The sequence below is a fragment of the Lagenorhynchus albirostris genome, chromosome X (assembly GCF_949774975.1).
Source record: "Lagenorhynchus albirostris chromosome X, mLagAlb1.1, whole genome shotgun sequence".
Lineage (NCBI taxonomy): Eukaryota > Metazoa > Chordata > Mammalia > Artiodactyla > Delphinidae > Lagenorhynchus > Lagenorhynchus albirostris.
In genome coordinates, this window is record NC_083116.1 from 42,210,835 (window position 1) to 42,228,844 (window position 18,010).

The 18,010-nt window shown below is 38.8% G+C and overlaps 1 protein-coding gene and 1 long non-coding RNA gene across 2 annotated transcripts in view; both read left to right on the forward strand.

Moving 5' to 3' along the window:
* Positions 1-18,010, forward strand: part of LOC132512911 (nuclear RNA export factor 3-like) — a 482,492-nt gene that overhangs the window by 170,912 nt on the left and 293,570 nt on the right. The gene's annotated exons all lie outside the window — the stretch shown is intronic.
* LOC132512915 (uncharacterized) overlaps positions 1-18,010 on the forward strand; it is a 42,512-nt gene that overhangs the window by 5,252 nt on the left and 19,250 nt on the right. Inside the window, exon 2 of the long non-coding RNA XR_009538397.1 lies at positions 4,419-4,502. This is a non-coding gene — a long non-coding RNA (uncharacterized LOC132512915). The remainder of the gene's footprint in view (positions 1-4,418; positions 4,503-18,010) is intronic.

Genomic DNA, 18,010 nt, shown 5'->3' on the forward strand with positions numbered 1-18,010 from the left:
AATTGAAACTGTGATTAAAAATCTTCCAACAAACAAAAACCCAGGACCGGATGGATTCCCAGGCAAATTATATCAAACATTTAGAGAAGAGCTAACACCTATCCTTCTCAAACTCTTCCAAAATAGAGCAGAGGGAGGAACACTCCCAAACTCCTTCTACGAGGCCACCATCACCTTGATACCAAAACCAGACAAGGATGTCACAAAGAAAGAAAACTACAGGCCAATATCACTGATGAACATAGATGCAAAAATCCTCAACAAAATACTAGCAAACAGAATCCAACAGCACATTAAAAGGATCATACACCATGATCAAGTGGGGTTTATTCCAGGAATGCAAGGATTCTTCAATATACGCAAATCTATCAATGTGATAAACCATATTAACAAATTGAAGGAGAAAAACCATATGATCATCTCAATAGATGCAGAGAAAGGTTTCGAGAAAATTCAACACCTATTTATGAAAAAAACCCTCCAGAAAGTAGGCATAGAAGGAACTTTCCTCAACATAACAAAGGCCATATATGACAGATGCACAGCCAACATCGTCCTCAATGGTGAAAAACTGAAAGCATTTCCACTAAGATCAGGAAAAAGACAAGGTTGCCCACTCACACCACTGTTATTCAACATAGCTTTGGAAGTTTTAGCCACAGCAATCAGAGAAGAAAAAGAAATAAAAGGAATCCAAATTGGAAAAGAAGAAGTAAAGCTGTCACTGTTGGTAGATGACATGATACTATAGATAGAGAATCCTAAAGATGCTACCAGAAAACTACTAGAGCTAATCAATGAATTTGGTAAAGTATCAGGATACAAAATGAATGCACAGAAATCTCTGGCATTCCTATACACTAATGATGAAAAATCTGAAAGAGAAATTAATGAAACACTCCTATTTTCCATTGCCACAAAAAGAATAAAATATCTAGGAAAAAACCTACCTAAGGAGACAAAAGACTTGTATGCAGAAAATTATAAGACACTGATGAAAGAAATTAAAGATGATAGAAATAGATGGAGAGATATACCATGTTCTTGGATTGGAAGAATCAACATTGTGAAAATGACTCTACTACCCAAAGCAATCTACAGATTCAATGCAATCCCTATCAAACTATCACTGGTATTTTTCACAGAACTAGAACAAAAAACTTCACAATTTGTATGGGAACACAAATGACACCGAATAGCCAAAGCAATCTTGAGAACGAAAATTGGAGCTGGAGGAATCAGGCTCCCTGACTTCAGACTATACTACAGAGCTACAGTAATCAAGACAGTATGGTACTGGCACGAAAACAGAAATATAGATCAATGGAACAGGACCGAAAGCCGAGAGATAAACCCACGCACATATGGTCACCTTATCTTTGATAAAGGAGGCAGGAATGTACAATGTAGAAAGGATAGACTCTTCAATATGTGGTGCTGGGAAAACTGTAAAAGTATGAAATTAGAACACTCCCTAACACCATACACAAAAATAAACTCAAAAGGGATTAAAGACTTAAATGTAAGGCCAGAAACTATAAAACAGTTGGGAGAAAACAGGCAGAACGTTCTATGACATACATCACAGCAAGATCCTTTTTGACCCACCTCCTAGAGAAATGGAAATAAAAACAAAAATAAACAAATGGGACCTAATGAAACTTAAAAGCTTTTGCACAGCAAAGGAAACCAAAAACAAGATGAAAAGAGAACCCTCAGAATGGGAGAAAATATTTGCAAATGAAGCAACTGACAAAGGATTAATTTCCAAAATTTACAAGCAGCTCATGCAGCTCAATAACAAAAAAAACCCAATCCAATGCATAAATGGGCAGAAGACCTAAATAGACATTTCTCCAAAGAAGATATACAGATTGCCAACAAACACATGAAAGAATGCTCAACGTCATTAATCATTAGAGAAATGCAAATCAAAACTACAATGTGATATCATCTCACACCGGTCAGAATGGTCATCATCAAAAAATCTACAAACAATAAATGCTGGAGAGGGTGAGGAGGAAAGGGAAAACTCTTGCACTATTGGTGGGAATGAGAAATGATGCAGCCACTATGGAGAACAGTATGGAGGTTCCTTAAAAAACTAAAAATAGAACTACCATACGACCCAGCAATCCCACTACTGGGCATACCCTGAGAAAAGGTCATGAAGTACCTAGGGGTAAGACGGGAATAAAGACACAGACCTACGAGAGCATGGAGTTTAGGATATAGGGAGGGGGAATGGTAAACTGTTACAAAGTGAGAGAATGGCATGGACATATATACTCTACCAAACGTAAAATAGGTAGCTAGTGGGAAGCAGCCACGTAGCACAGGGAGATCAGCTAGGTGGTCTATGACCACCTAGAGGGGAGGGGTAGGGAGGCTGGGAGGGAGGGAGATGCAAGAGGGTAGAGATATGGGAACATATGTATATGTATAACTGATTCACTTTGTTATAAAGCAGAAACTAACACACCATTGTAAAGCAATTATACTCCAATAAAGATGTTAAAATAAGTTTAAAAAAATAAAATAAATTAAAATATAGGGGCAAAACCAGATTTGACACACACAGAAAAGGAAATGTCAATGTGACCACACAGGCAGAGGTTGTTTTGATGTGACCACACGCCAAAGGATGCTGGCAGCCACAAGAAGCTGGAAGAAGCAAGAATGGATTCTCTCCTGGAGCCTCCAGAAGGAAAACAGCCCTGCCAACACATTGATTTCAGCTCAGTGATATTGATTTCAGACTTGGCTTCCAGAGCTATGAAAGAATAAATTTCTGCCATTTTAAGCCACCAAAAAAAAATAAATAAAATAAAATAGAAAAAGGAAAAAAAAAGAAAATGGTCAGAGAACCTCGGTGTAAGACGGGAATAAAGATGCAGACCTACTAGAGGCTGGACTTGAGGATACGGGGAGGGGGAAGGGCGAGCTGGGATAAAGTGAATGTCAGGGACATATATACACTACCAAACGTAAAATAGATCGCTAGTTAGAAGCAGCCCTATAGCACAAAGAGATCAGCTCGGCACTTTGTGACCACCTAGAGGGGTGGGATAGGGAGGGTGGGAGGGAGGGAGATGAAAGAGGCAAGAGATATGGGGACATATGTGTATGTATAGCTGATTCACTTCGTTATAAGGCAGAAACTGACAAACCATTGTAAAGCAATTATACTCTAATAAAGATGTTAAAAATATTATTTTCTCCCAAAAGGATACAAACCAATAAGAAGGAAAATGTACATCTACACAAAAGCCACACCCTCATCAGTATTTTAAAATGGAGAAGGCCAAAAATTCAAAAGTATTGTGAGTAAAAAAAGAAAAATCATGAATCCTGGCATAAGATTTGTCACACTCCCATTACTAGGCTTTGTGGAAAACAAAAAGACAGACCAAGAAAAGCTGCCAAGAGAGAGGAAAGATGGAAAAGGGCTGAAAGCTGATCTAAAACTACAGCAGAAGGACTAAGCCCAGAATAAATCTAAAAATACCAAAAATGTGTCCTAGAATATGAGAGCCTGGACTACAGGGAAGGCACTCCAAAATCGGAGCTTATGAAGGGACAGAGATGATTTAAAGTGCAGTCTTTGAAAGATATAACTCTTAGGGAAGAAGAAAGGCAAAGAGTTAGGGAGAAGCATCCGTTGGCGCTTGGGTAATGATGGAGAAAATAAACAAAAGGGGAAAATTAAGGATCTTGCAAGACATAAGAGAACCGCAAAATCAGAGCACTCAGGACTTCTCCCTTCATCACCAAAACAAACAAACAAAATAAAAAAGGATCTGGTCTTTGCTATACTAACAAAATTTCACATTATTAAACTAGGAACCTTGTCGAAAAAACCAGTATCATACAGATGAACAGAATGAAGGGAATTCCATACAAAGCTTTGTAAAAAAAAAAACAGATGAGGGAACAAAAGTGCATACATATTAAACAACCATGAAGGAGAAAAAGAGTGGAAGTCAACACTCCAAACAAAATTAATTATACTCAAGCAAGCATTGGAGGATATGAAACCCACCTTAAATAGAATATTTAAAAAAATCAAAAGACAGAGATTGACTAAAAAGAAAGGCTGAAGCATAGATTTCATAACCAACTTGGGTGTCCTTTAAATATCACAGCCTACAGAAAAAGCTTTTGAACTTGCAGAAACTTAGGAAATTCTGCACCCCTCAGCCCTTCCTAAGGAAGCTACTAGAGCAGGGGTCTGCAAACTGGCCCACTGAACCAAATTCAGCCCACTGCTTGATTTTGTAAATGAAGTTTTATTGGATCAAAGCCATGATCAATCATTTATGTATTGACTATGAATGCTTTTGCACTACAGTAGAGAGTAGAGAGACAGTGACACTGTGACCCAGGAAGTTACAACATTTCCTATACTTCTCTTACAGAATGTTTGCCAAGTAATCTAAAAGAGGAACTGGGATTGTGATCCAACTGCGATGAGAAGGAAAACTTCACCAAAATACCCAATGGTGAGTATTTTACATACAATAGTAAAATGAAGGTGGGGGAAAGGGGAGAAGGCTAATGTACAAAAGTTTTATGCTGTGAAAAAAACCCACAGAAACTCCGCAACTAAAAATGAGAGAAGGTAGAGAAGTAGAAGAAAATACAACAAACTTTTTATCATAATGCAGTAGGTGAGTGTTAAATGATACTGGTGGAAAAAATGCATAGACCAGAGAGTAAAGTTAAGAAAACAGGTGGTTCAGGATGATTTTAAGAAAGCATTAAACGTGACCAAAAACATGTCTTAATGATAAAAGCCAAAACTCACAATGAAGATATAACCCTTAGGAATATTTATGAACCAATAACAAACAAACACCTTTATAAAGCGAAAATGCAAGGAGACGTAGATAAAATAATAATAATAACAGGAAACAGTAACACTAGGAGATTTAATACACCAACCTCAGTCTAAGGCTGATCAAGTCATATAAAAAAAGAGAAATCTAATCAATAATGTTATATAGGGAATATATTTTTGTCAAAAATGGATCATAATTATCTCACAGAGATTAGATAATTAATTTCTATAAAGTAGAAATAGTACAAACAATCCTCTCTAACCCCAATGCTATAAAAGTTAGTAACAAAAATTGAAAACAAAAAGGCCTTTCCACCTGAAAAAAATTTTTAAAGCTTCTCTTAAAAACTGTTGAATATAAGAAGAGATGCAAACTGAAATTGTAAAGAAATTTTTTAAAAGATTGACTGAAAAACTACATATTGGCATCTATGGGATACATTTAGAGCAGTGATCTGAGGCAAATTCACACAGTAGACACTTTCATGAGTAAAAATGGAAGAATGAAGATTAATTAAAGTATGGCCTCAAAAAATGAAAAAACAAAAGCAACTAGGTAAAAAAGAACAATTAAAGAAAGCAAAACATAAAAGCAGAAATGAATGAGATACAAAATAGAAAAATGAAATCTTGTTTTTCAAAATGGACAAACCCCTAGCTGGCTTGATGAAGGAAGAAAGGGAGAGATCACACATACACAAAATAATAGACAAAGGAGAAATAATCATTGAAACAGAAAAAAGAGGAGATTACTTTGCCAACCTCTATGCAAATAAACTTGAAAATCTATATGAAATAGGTAACTTCCTAGATAAATACAAATTACCAAAATTCTGATTCTAGTGTTAGAAAGCTTAAATTAGGCAATTTTCATAGAAGAAATAAAGTTATTACAGCAATACCCCCAAGAAGCACCTTGCTCAGATGGTTTTACAGGTGAATCCTAGTAAACCATCAAAGATCAAATAGTACCAAAGCTCTATGAGTTATGTAAGAACATTAGAAAGGAAGGAAACTTCCCTAACTTCTTATATGAAGCCAGTAGGATGCTAACAGGTAAAAGGTAGATACCAAAATACTAAATAGAATATTAGCAAACATCCAACAATACATTTAGAAACTAATATACTGTGATCAAGTGCAATTTATTCCATTAATACAAGGCTGGCTCTGTATTAGGAATTCCATTGATATCATTCACCATCGTCATATCATTAAGGACAAATATCATATGATTAAAACCACAGATGCCAAACAAATCTTTGGGAAACTTCAACATCCATTCATGTTAAGAAAAGAAAAACCTCAAGAAGTGGGAAAGAGGGACGCATTCTTAACATGATAAAAGATATATAATTAATTCTTCATGAAAGTATTTTATTTAGTGGGGGACTACCAGAGGTTTTCCAGTAAGCTCAGGAATAAGAAAAGTATGCCCATTATATCATTCCTGTTCAGTCTTCAACTACAAGCATTAGTCAGTTGACTAGAGAAATCAATTAGATTTATGAGAATGAATAACAAGAAGTAAAGCCACCTCTGTGTGCAGATATTACCGTACACCTGAAAAGCCCTATAGAAACAATGACAGATTGAGTAAAACAATAAGAGAAATCATCAAGGTAGTAGGATATAGAGTTACATACAAAAGTCAATGGTCTTTGTGTGCGCACACACACACAGCTGGAGGACACTTTAGTAGAGAAAATTCCATATACAATAGCAAAAACAAAGCTTAAATGCATAGAAATAAACTTAATGAGAGCAGCTATGCAAGGACAATTTTTAGACACTCCTGAACGACATAGAAGGAAACTTGAATAAGTACAAAGACATTGGTCAATGTTCTTGGATAGAATAACACAACATTAAGAAGATGTCAGTTCTCCCTAAACTAATGTATAAATTTAATATAATCTCAAAAATACCAGCAAATGTTTCTATGGAGTTAGATCAATGGATAATAAAATTAATATATTTTTTAAAAATCATGCAAGAATAGCCAGGATATAAGTGAAAAAGAAAACCTGTAAATGGGGAGTAATGATACCAGACATTAAAGCATGCTATAAAGCCTCGGTAATTATAACACTGTGGTACTGGTACATGAGTAGACAAATAGTCCAGTGAAACAGAATAGAAAACCCAGAAAAACGAGAATAATATATGGAAATTTCAGTATATGATGAAAGGACATTTAAAATCACTGAGGCAAAGATGGACGTTCAATAAATGATGCTGGAACAACTGAGACATCTGGGAAAAGAATCAGTGTAGATCCATATCACACACCATACACAGAAATAAACTGTAAACGGGTTAGGAATCTAAACAAATGAAACCATAACAAAATCTTTAAGAAAATATGGCAGGACTCTGCTTTAACCTCAGCGTAGGGAAAGGCTTTCTAACTGTGACTCAAATTTCCAGAGGCAATGAAAGAAAACAATGATCTATGTGACTACGAAGGATTTTTTTAATGTACGGCAAACACATCATAACTAAGTCAAAAGGCAATTGACAAACTGAGATAAAGTATTTGCACATGCCTCACGGACAAATGAATAATAGTCCAAGTATATACAGAACTCTCAAGTATTGAAGGACAAAAGGCTAATATTTCTACAGAAAAATGGGAAAAGATATGAACAGATAATTCACAAAAAATATATAAAACAGTCCTCAAAATATAGAGTCACACTTTCTCATAATTAGACAAGTGCATACTAAGACAATGCCGAGATATCATTTCTCACCTACCACATCAACAAAGGTCACAAAAGTAGGGCAACATGTTCTGTTAGTGAGTCTGTGGGGAAACAGTCACAGTAGCTAGTGGGAGTGAAAACCAGTACAACCCTTCTGGAGAGAAATTTGGAAATACCTAACAGAAATACACATGCACTTAACTTTTGGCCCAACAATACTACTGCTGGGAATAAAACTTGAAGATCCATTTCCACCAACACAAAAATACTTATGCCTAAGGTTATTCACTGCAGCATTGTTTGTAGTTGTAGAATGTTGAAAACCAGTTAAATGCCCCTACATATGTCAGCGGAGTCCAATGCAGCTGTATAAAAAGAGAAACAAAAACAAAAAAACAATGAAGCCCTCTATGGCATAAAGAGTTTTTTTATGGGATGCTGTTAACTGAAAAAGGAAAAGTGCAAAGGAGCATTATAAAATGCCATCCTTCATTTAATAAACAAGGGAATATAAGAACACATATATGTATCAGTTCATTTGTGCAGAGTAAATACAGGAAAGATTAAACCAGAAGCTAACGAGATTGGTTATCTACAGGGGGAGTGTGGGAAATAAGTGGCGAATGGGAGGGGCTTAGAAGGCATGAGGAAAGAGTGACACTTGTCTAATAGATGTTTCTGTGCAGCCCTGACTCTTTGAATCACAGTAATATTTCACATACCCCAGAATTAAATAAAAAATTAAAATCAACTAAGATGTGGGGAGGAGGCAAAGTCAAATACAAACACCAACAAATTAACCTAACTATATTATAAATGAATGTCTTAACCACAGCTGAAGAGGGGAGAAAGAAAATAGCTAAGCTAAGCAACTTAGGGAAATAGTAGTTCTTTGACTGCATCCTCTGAGGCCTAAGACATAAAGAACTGTACACAAACACAAGTTATCAAATCTGTTTCTAACAGGTGTATTGGGTAGCCTTTCTGCAAGTACTTCATGTATATATCAGGAATGAACAAGTAAGTAAATATTGAAGATAAGGAGAGCCAGGTGAGACAAAGAAGTTACAAACAAGGCTACAATGGATTAAAATAAGAAGTATCAGTATGAGCTCCTGGCTTTCAATATCTATACATATAGGTAGAGAAATTGAGAAGTATCTGTAAGCATGAGTATATACATACAATATATTTCCTTCATTTGTGGATGGAGAGGGAGGACTTAGCAGCAGTGAAACCGCAATAGCAATGAACACACACTGAGATATTGGTTTCTAAATGTCATTTTCCAAGAAAAGGAAACATGGCTCTTTGCAGAAGTGTTTTGATTTCAGGGCCGTGGTGGGGACAAAAACACAAGATGAACAGGAATACCTTACAATGCCAGCAAGGAAGTACACAAAAAAGGATCAGGTCATGCTGAAAGAACACAGACCCCACCAAAAGGAGCTTGCAGTCACCAAAGCTGGAACAATTCAAGAAACTAAATAATGATTTAATTTGATTATAAGTCACAATATAACATAGTTATTCATGATTCAATACTGACCAATAATTTGATTAGCTATTTGATTCAATAATTTGAAATAAAACAAGTTTTATAAACAACTTGATAATTTATAAATAAATAAATGGGGGAGAAAAGACAGCTCCTCAGAATTCCAATGAACCAATGTAGTAAGAATAAGGAAATAGAAAGTCACCATTAAGTCATAATTGTTGTAGGCAAGATCAACAGATGGATTTTAAAAGTCGTGAATAACAGTCTGAGAAGAAATAGGATATTTTCATAGTCTGAAAGTATTTCCTACACGATATTTATTACTTACAAATAGGAAAACAGTACTATTACAATGGAGCAACACAGTTGTCCCTACCTTAATCAAGTGTTGCAAATGAATATCATCATTAATACAACATATGGACATCATGTACCCCCTCACATGATGCTTGGAGCAAGGAACAGAATCGCTTTTGCAGCGCCGTGGTATAAGACCTAAAATTAAGGCACAGTGACATGTATGCCTTGACATTTGGGGGAAAACCCAGAGGGTCTCAAATGGACTAACCACAAGTTCCCATTCCCCTTTTGTGCTGCCGGGAAGAAGGTCCCCTAGCCAAAGAACCAGCCTTATCATGGGAACTAGCCACAGTGCCTGCTCGCCCCTGACTATCAGGTTTCAGTTCCCTACCAGCTCACAGAAGTATTCAAACAAGCCAATCACATCCTCCCATGTGAACCAAGGGTCACCTCGTCCTCTTGCTACTACAGACTGCCCCCCACAGCCCCTGCTTGTTCACTCTCTTCCAGAGAATGACTCCTGTGGGGCTCTACCTGGCCAGTGGTGTCCTCCTCCCCAGGCTGTGAGTAAACATTACTAATAAGCTGCTCTGGATAGTATCTGTCCAGTGTCAGGTGTCGTGTGTTCAGCCACCCCCATAACACAAGGGTGGAAATTCCTCCATCACCAATGGGATGAAGGGGAGGAGAATAAAACAGGTATTGTTGCCAAAAATGTATAAGTTCAATCAAATCACAAGAACACATCAGACAAACCCAAGTTGACACACATTCTATAAAATACCTGACCAGTATCTTCAAAAGCGTCAAGATTGGGAAACACCCAGAAAGCTTAAGGAAGTGTCAGCCTGGAGGAGACTAAGGAGAAATGATGGCCAAATGCAATGTGGTATCCAGAATGGGATGCTGGAATAGAAAAATGAGATTGCTGGGACAAATGGTGAAATTCAAATAAAGTATGTAGATTAGTTAATAGTACTGCATCAATGTTAATTTCCTAATTTTGATAGTTTTTCTTTGGCTGTATAAGATGGTAACATTAGGGAAATCTGGGTGAAGGCTTTCTATACTACTTGCAAAGTTTCTGTGAGCCTAAAATTATTTTAAAATAAAGAATTAAAAAAATCACTGGTTAAAGGAATGGTTATTGTATAAACGACATTGTTTAATAAGAGTTTAACTAATTGAAATACAGTTAGGAGGATGGATAAATGCTCATGCCGCATCATCCATTAAAAAACTATTTAAAACTGCTTTAGAGAGCCCATTAAAATAAATAAAAGTGCAGTCATCTCCAAGATGTAGATGAGTATTTATCTGCTCTTCAGAAGATAACCATTTTAAGTATAAAAGAAATGAAATACCATATATATATATATATATATATATATATAGAGAGAGAGAGAGAGAGAGAGAGAGAGAGAGAGACCAGAGAGAGACAGAGAGGTGGGGGAGGGGGGAGAGAGAGACATACATTTCAATACTTACAATTTAAAGTCTGGGATATCAAAACAAACCTCAAACAAAACTGAGGTGCAAAGGAGAAATACAATTTTTTTTTCCCGGTACGCGGGCCTCTCACTGTTGTGGCCTCTCCAGTCGCAGAGTACAGGCTCCGGACGTGCCGGCTCAGCGGCCATGGCTCACGGGCCCAGCCGCTCCATGGCATGTGGGATCTTCCCTGACCGGGACACGAACCCCTGTGCCCTGCATCGGCAGGCGGACTCTCAACCACTGCGCCACCAGGGAAGCCCCAACTTTTTTTTTAAGAAGCAGAAGGCTGATCGAGGGATTTTAAACAGAGAGCAGGAAATGATTAGCCACACAACTGAAGCGAATCACACCTGAGGAAAGAGGAACGCACGGAGCATGGACAGGACAGTGGACCCAGCAATCCGTTCGATTGCCTGTCTTATTAACCCCCAAACCTTGATCCTGGGTAATTTAATTTAGGTCAATAGAGGCGTATTTTATAGAAAGAATGCTGTTGTAATTTACCTGATTGGAACAAGAGTTGGAAAAAACTTGAGCTGTCCAAGACCCCAGCAGTAGGAGGAGGTTCCTCCCTCTCCAGAGCTCGGAGCGGAGAAGCCTCAGTGTTTCCGGAACTGGGCTTCTTAACGGTTCCCTCTCAACGTTAAGCTCACCGGAAGAGGACTTGGATTGGTGCAGCTCAGGTCACGTGACCCCCTATCACTCAATCTACTCTGTACTGGGAGGAGGGGCCAGATTCCCGACCCCACCCAGAGGGCCGAGGGGAGAGAACCTTATGCAGGAGAGGGTTCCTCTCAGGCGCCAGCGCCACCCTGCTACATCTCCTTGGCACAGTGTCTCTCTTTGTCACCTGGGCACCGCCTGGCCAGGGTTACTGCCAGGCCGGGTCTCAAACCTAGAGAACTGACGTCCAAATTGATAGTCTACACAACAGAGGGTGTGAACTTAAAAACGAGTGGCGGGCTTCCGTTGTGGCGCAGTGGTTGAGAGTCCACCAGCCGATGCAGGGGACACGGGTTCATGCCCTGGTCTGGGAAGATCCCACGTGCCGTGGAGCGGCTGGGCGTGTGAGCCATGGCCGCTGAGCCTGCGCATCCCGAGCCTGTGCTCCGCAGCGGGAGAGGCCACACCACTGAGAGGCCTGCATACCGCAAAAAAAAAAAAAAAAAAAAAGAAAAGAAAAAGAAAAAAACACGAGTGGCCAATGATGACAAAAAGCCATCAGACTTTAGTGTCCCTGGGGCTCCACTATATTAAACAAGCAGTCGAGTCCCCACCAAAACATAGGAAAAATGTATTCTTGCCTCTGTGCAGTAAAGCCAGCATAGCATTTACATTGATATTTGACAAAAGCAACGTAATGGAGAAAACTGCCACCCACTAATAACTCTACTATCAATTGCAAGGATAGCTAATAGTATTTGTTTCCAACCCTCTCCCTGGACTCTTGCTTCCACTTCTTCCCTGTCTGCTTCCTTTTCTGATCCCAATTGTTTACCACCTTTTGGAATACAATACACTTTATCCATATGCAATTTTGTAAATTGGCCATCTCCCTTGATGGAAAAATATGAATTCCAGGAGGGCAGGAATCTTTGTTGGTTTGTTCATTAACATATGCTAAGTGCCTATAGTAATGCCTGATTCACTGGATACTTGAATATTTGTTGAATGAATTTTTCTCCAGCCACACTAGCCTCTTTTCTGTGCCTCTAACCCTAACTCACCAAACATGTTCTCCTACAATTATGTGTTTTCCTGTAACAGCCTGCCCCAGATAGCCCTATAACACCTTCCTTACTAAACTCACATCTCTGTCAACTTATCAGACAAGCCTTACTTTTCTTCATGACACTTAGCATTTGATCATAGCTTTTCTGGGTTTTTCGTTTGTTTATTTGTTTTCTTTTTTGTTTTTATTTTGCTTTTGTTTACTTTTGTTTTTCCTGTTTCCTTTCTTCAACACTTTTTCTTTTTGTTTTAATTTATTTTTGGCTGTGTTGGGTCTTTGGTGCTGCGCGTGGACTCTCTCTAGTTGCAGCAAGTGGGGGCTACTCTGCATTGCGGTGCACAGGTTTATCATTGCAGTGGCTTCTCTTGTTGCGGAGCATGGGCACTAGGTGTGCGGGCTTCAGTAGCTGTGGCACACGGGCTCAGTAATTGTGGCTCACGCGCTCTAGAGCACAGGCTCAGTAGTTGTGTCGCATGGGTTTAGTTGCTCCGTGGCTTTGGGATATTCTCAGACCAGGGCTTGAACCTGTGTCCCCTGCATTGGCAGGCAGATTCTTAACCCTTGCGCCACCAGGGAAGACGAACATTTTTTTCTTATACTCTAATTGTAGATAAAGAATTAGACCAGCCATGGCCATTTTAATTTTTGCAGTACAATGTCATCTGTCAGTAGATGGGGTAATGACATCAAATAACTTAAGACTGGATCCCTGGTTTTATGGCTCTACCACTTAGTGGTACCACAAGTTGCATGACCTTGGCCAGGCACATCAACTCTTCCAAGATTTCATTATCCATATTCAAAAGGGGAACGGCAATATATTTTTTAAAATTTATTTATTTTCAGCAGGTCCTTATTACTTATCTATTTTATACATATCAGTGTATACATGTCAATCCCAATCTCCCAATTCATCCCACGACCACTCACAACGCCCAACCGCACTTTCTCCCCTTGGCGTCCATACATTTGTTCTCTACATCAGTTTCTCTATTTCTGCCTTGCAAACCAGTTCATCTGCATTATTTTTCTAGATTCCGCATATATGTGTTAATCTCTGATATTTGTTTTTCACTTTCTGACTTACTTCACTTTGTATGACAGTCTCTAGGTCCATGTACGTCTCTACAAATGACCCAGTTTTGTTCCTTTTTATGGCTGAGTAATATTCCATTGTATATGTGTACCACGTCTTCTTTATCCATTCATCTGTCGATGGGCATTTACGTTGCTTCCATGACCTGGCTGTTGTAAATAGTGCTGCATTGGTGTGCGTGTGTCTTTTTGAATTATGGTTTTCTCTGGGTATATGCCCAGTAGTGGGATTGCGGGGTCATATGGTAATTCTATTTTTAGTTTTTTAAGGAACCTCCATACTCTTCTCCCTAGTGGCTATACCAATTTACATTCGCACCAGCAGTGCAAGAGGGTTCCCTTTTCTCTACACCGTCTCCAGCATTTGTTGTTTGTAGATTTTCTGATGATGCCCATTCTAACTGGTGTGAGGTGATACCTCATTGAAGTTTTGATTTGCATTTCTCTAATAATTAGTGATGTTCAGCAGACTTTCATGTGACTCTTGGCCATCTGTATGTCTTCTTTGGAGAAATGTCTATTTAGGTCTTCTGCCCATTTCTTAATTGGGTTGTTCCTTTTTTTAATATTGAGCTGCATATGCTGTTTATATATATTGGAGATTGATCCTTTGTCTGTTGATTCGCTTGCAAATACTCTCTCCTATTCTGAGGGTTGTCTTTTTGTCTTGTTTATAGTTTCCTTTGCTGTGCAAAAGCTTTTAGGTTTCATTAGGTCCCATTTGTTTATTTTTGTTTTTATTTCCATTACTGTAGGAGGTGGATAAAAAAGATCTTGTTGTGATTTATGTCAAAGAGTGTTCCTCTGATGTTTTCCTTTAAGAGTTTTATAGTGTTCGGTCTTACATTTAGGTCTCTAATCCATTTTGAGTTTATTTTTGTGTATGGTGTTAGGGAGTGTTCTAATTTCATTCTTTTACATGTAGCTGTCCGGTTCTCCCAGCACAACTTATTGAAGAGACTGTCTTTTCTCCATTGTATATCCTTGCCTCCTTTGGCATACATTAGTTGACCATAGGTGTATGGGTTTATCTCTGGGCTTTCTATCCTCTTCCATCGATCTATATTTCTGTTTTTGTGCCAGTATCATATTCTCTTGACTACTGTAGATTTGTAGTATAGTCTGAAGTCAGGGAGTCTGATTCCTCCAGCTCCGGTTTTTTTCCCTCAGGATTGCACTGACTATTCAGGGTCTTTTTTGTCTCCATATAACTTTTAAGACTTTTTGTTCTAGTTCTGTAAAAAATGCCATTGGTAATTTGTTAGGCATTTCATTGAATCTGTAGATTGCTTACGGTTGTATAATCATTTTCACAATGTTGATTCTTCCAGTCCAAGAACATGGTACATCTCTCCATCTGTTTTTGTTATCTTTGATTTCTTTCATCAATGACTTATAGTCTCTTGAGTATAGGACTTTTACGTCCTTAGGTAGGTTATTCCTAGGTATTTTATTCTTTTTGTTGCAGCGGTAAATGGGAATGTTTCCTTAATTTCTCTTTCTGATTTTTGTTGTTAGTGTATAGGAATGCAAGAGATTTCTGTGCATTTATTTTGTATCCTGCTACTTTACCAAATTCATTGATTAGCTCTGGTAGATTTCTGGTGGCATCTTTACGATTATCTATGTAGAGTATCATGTCATCTGCAGACAGTGACAGTTTTACTTCTTCTTTTCCAATTTAGGTTCCATTTATTTCTTTTTCTTCTCTGATTGCCTTGGCTAGGACTTCCAAAACTATGTTGAATAATAGTGGTGAGACTGGACATCCTTGTCTTCTTCCTGATCTTAGAGGAAATGCTTTCAGTTTTTCACCATTGAGAATGATGTTTGTGGTGGGTTTGTCGTATATGGCCTTTATTGTGTTGAGCACATGCCACGGAGCAACTAAGCCCGTGCACCACAACTACTGGGCCTGCATGACACAACTAATGACACTCGCGCATCTGGAGCCCATGCTCCGCAAAAAGAAAAGCCACCGCAACGAGAAGTCCGTGTACTGCAAAGAAGAGTAGCCCCCGCTAGCCGCAAGTAGAGAAAGCCCGTGTGCAGCAACGAAGACCCAACGCAGCCATAAATAAAGAAATAAATATATTAAAAAAATAAAAATAGGGGCTTCCCTGGTGGCCCAGTGGTTAAGAGTCCACCTGCCGATGCAGGGGACTCGGGTTCGTGCCCCAGTCTGGGAAGATCCCACATGCCGTGGACCGGCTGGGCCCGTGAACCATGGCCGCTGAGCCTGCACATCCGGTGCCTGTGCTCCGCAATGGGAGAGGCCACAACAGTGAGAGGCCCGCGTACGGCAAAAAAAAACCAATTAAAAATAAAATAAAGTAATTAATTAAATAAATAAAAAAAGAAGAATTGAAATATTGCAGAGTGTGTTTCCTGGCCACAATGGAATCAAATTAGAAACCAGTAATAGAAAGCGAAAAGAAGAATCCCTAAACACTTCTTCAAGGGCTCTTTAAAAGTCAAGACTCAGTAGCAGGGGCTGGCTGAGCCTTAGGGCTAAGGCCGGCACTGTGGAAAGGTGTTTCTCATTCTTTCTCCTAATGAGAATATACATATCTTTATGAAGGAAGCAAATCTCTCTCTGGTATGCCTTGAGTTCAAAGTTTTAAAGACAGATTTTGCCATTTTACATGCACTCATTTGTGTGTTAGAACGCCTGTGCATAATACTTATATATATATCATACCATGCACTTTTACCAGCTATGTAGGTGTTCTAACTATCACCACAAACAAGATCAAAAACTGTTTCATCACCACACATTTCCCTCATGTTAGCCTTTATAGCCACACCCACCTTCTTCCTGATCCCACATCCCTAAACTCTGTCAAACATTATTATAATTTCCTAAATGTCATAGAAATGGAATCATTTAGGAATGGATTTCTTTCACTCAGCATAATTCTCCTGAGATCCATCCAAGTTCTAAAGTGTGTCTATCATCTGTTCCTTTATATTGCTGAATAGGATTCCACGGTGTGAATGTACCACAGTTTGCTTACCCATTCCCCCGATGAAAGACATCTGGGCTATTTCCACTTTTTAACTATTGTGAGTAACACTGTGATGAACTTCATGTAAAGGTTTTTGTGTAAACATAAATTTTCATTTCTCTGGGTAAATTGCCCAGAGGGCAACTGCTGTATCATTTGGTAATCCCATGTTTCGTTTTGAAAAACCTGCCAAATTGTTTTCCAGACGGCCTGTACCACTTTGCATTCCCTTTGGCAATGTGTGAGTGACTCAATTTATCCAGTGTTGCCTGCATTTGGTTTTGTCACTTTTTTTCAGCCATTCTAATAGGTGGGTTTAAAATTTCATTGTGCCTTTAATTTGCATTTGCATGATGGCTAAAGATGTTGAATAGCTTTTCCTAAGCCTATTTGCCCTCTGTTCATGTCTTTCATCCATTTTATAATTGGATTAAGAGACAAGAAGTTACCTCTAGAGAGCTGCCCTGGCTCTGGCTAATAGGCGGAGTAAGAGAACGTGAGGCCCCTCGAGACTCACTTTTCTTGACAGGGAGGGCAGAAGTGGGGCTGAAGCTATTAAATGTTCCTCAAATTAGGACTGAACTTGGATATGGAACAGGATTAAGAGATGGGGGCATCTCTGGGTCCATCTGTGGAGATCTGGATAGGGCAGAAAAAGAAGGAGGATATGGGGTAGAGGAAAAACAGTGGAAGGAGGGAGATACTGGGGGATGCCTTCTAAATGATGCTAGATTCACCACTCTCAGCCTGCTCAATGGAGTGCAAAAAACTATTCTCCTAGACATGTGGTTTTCAACTCTGGATATCCATTAGGATCCCCTCTAATGCTCAGATTCAACCAGCTGAATCAGAGCCTCTAGGGATAAGCCTAGTCATCAGTATCTTTAAGGTTCACCCCAGTTGATTCTAATGAGCTGTCAAACTTGAAAACCTTATCGGATGGTGTATTAGGTTGCTATGGCTGCCATAACAAGACACCACAGGCTGAGTAGCTTAAACAACAGAAATTTATTTCTCACAGTTTTAAAGGTTGGAAGTCCAAGATCCAGGTGTCCACAGGTTTGGTTTCTTCTGAGGCCTCTCTCCTTGGCTTGCAAATGGCCTCCTTCTTACTCCTTCTTCACATGGCTGTCCCTCTGTGCATACACACCCTGGTATCTCTTTATGTGTCCTAAACTCCTCTTATAAGGAAACCAATCATATTGGATTAGTGTCTACCCTAACAGCCTCATTTTAATTTAATCACCTCTTTAAAGGCCCTATCTTCAAACGCAGTCACATTCTGAGGTACTGGGGGTTAAAGCTTCAACATATGAATTTGGGTAGGACACA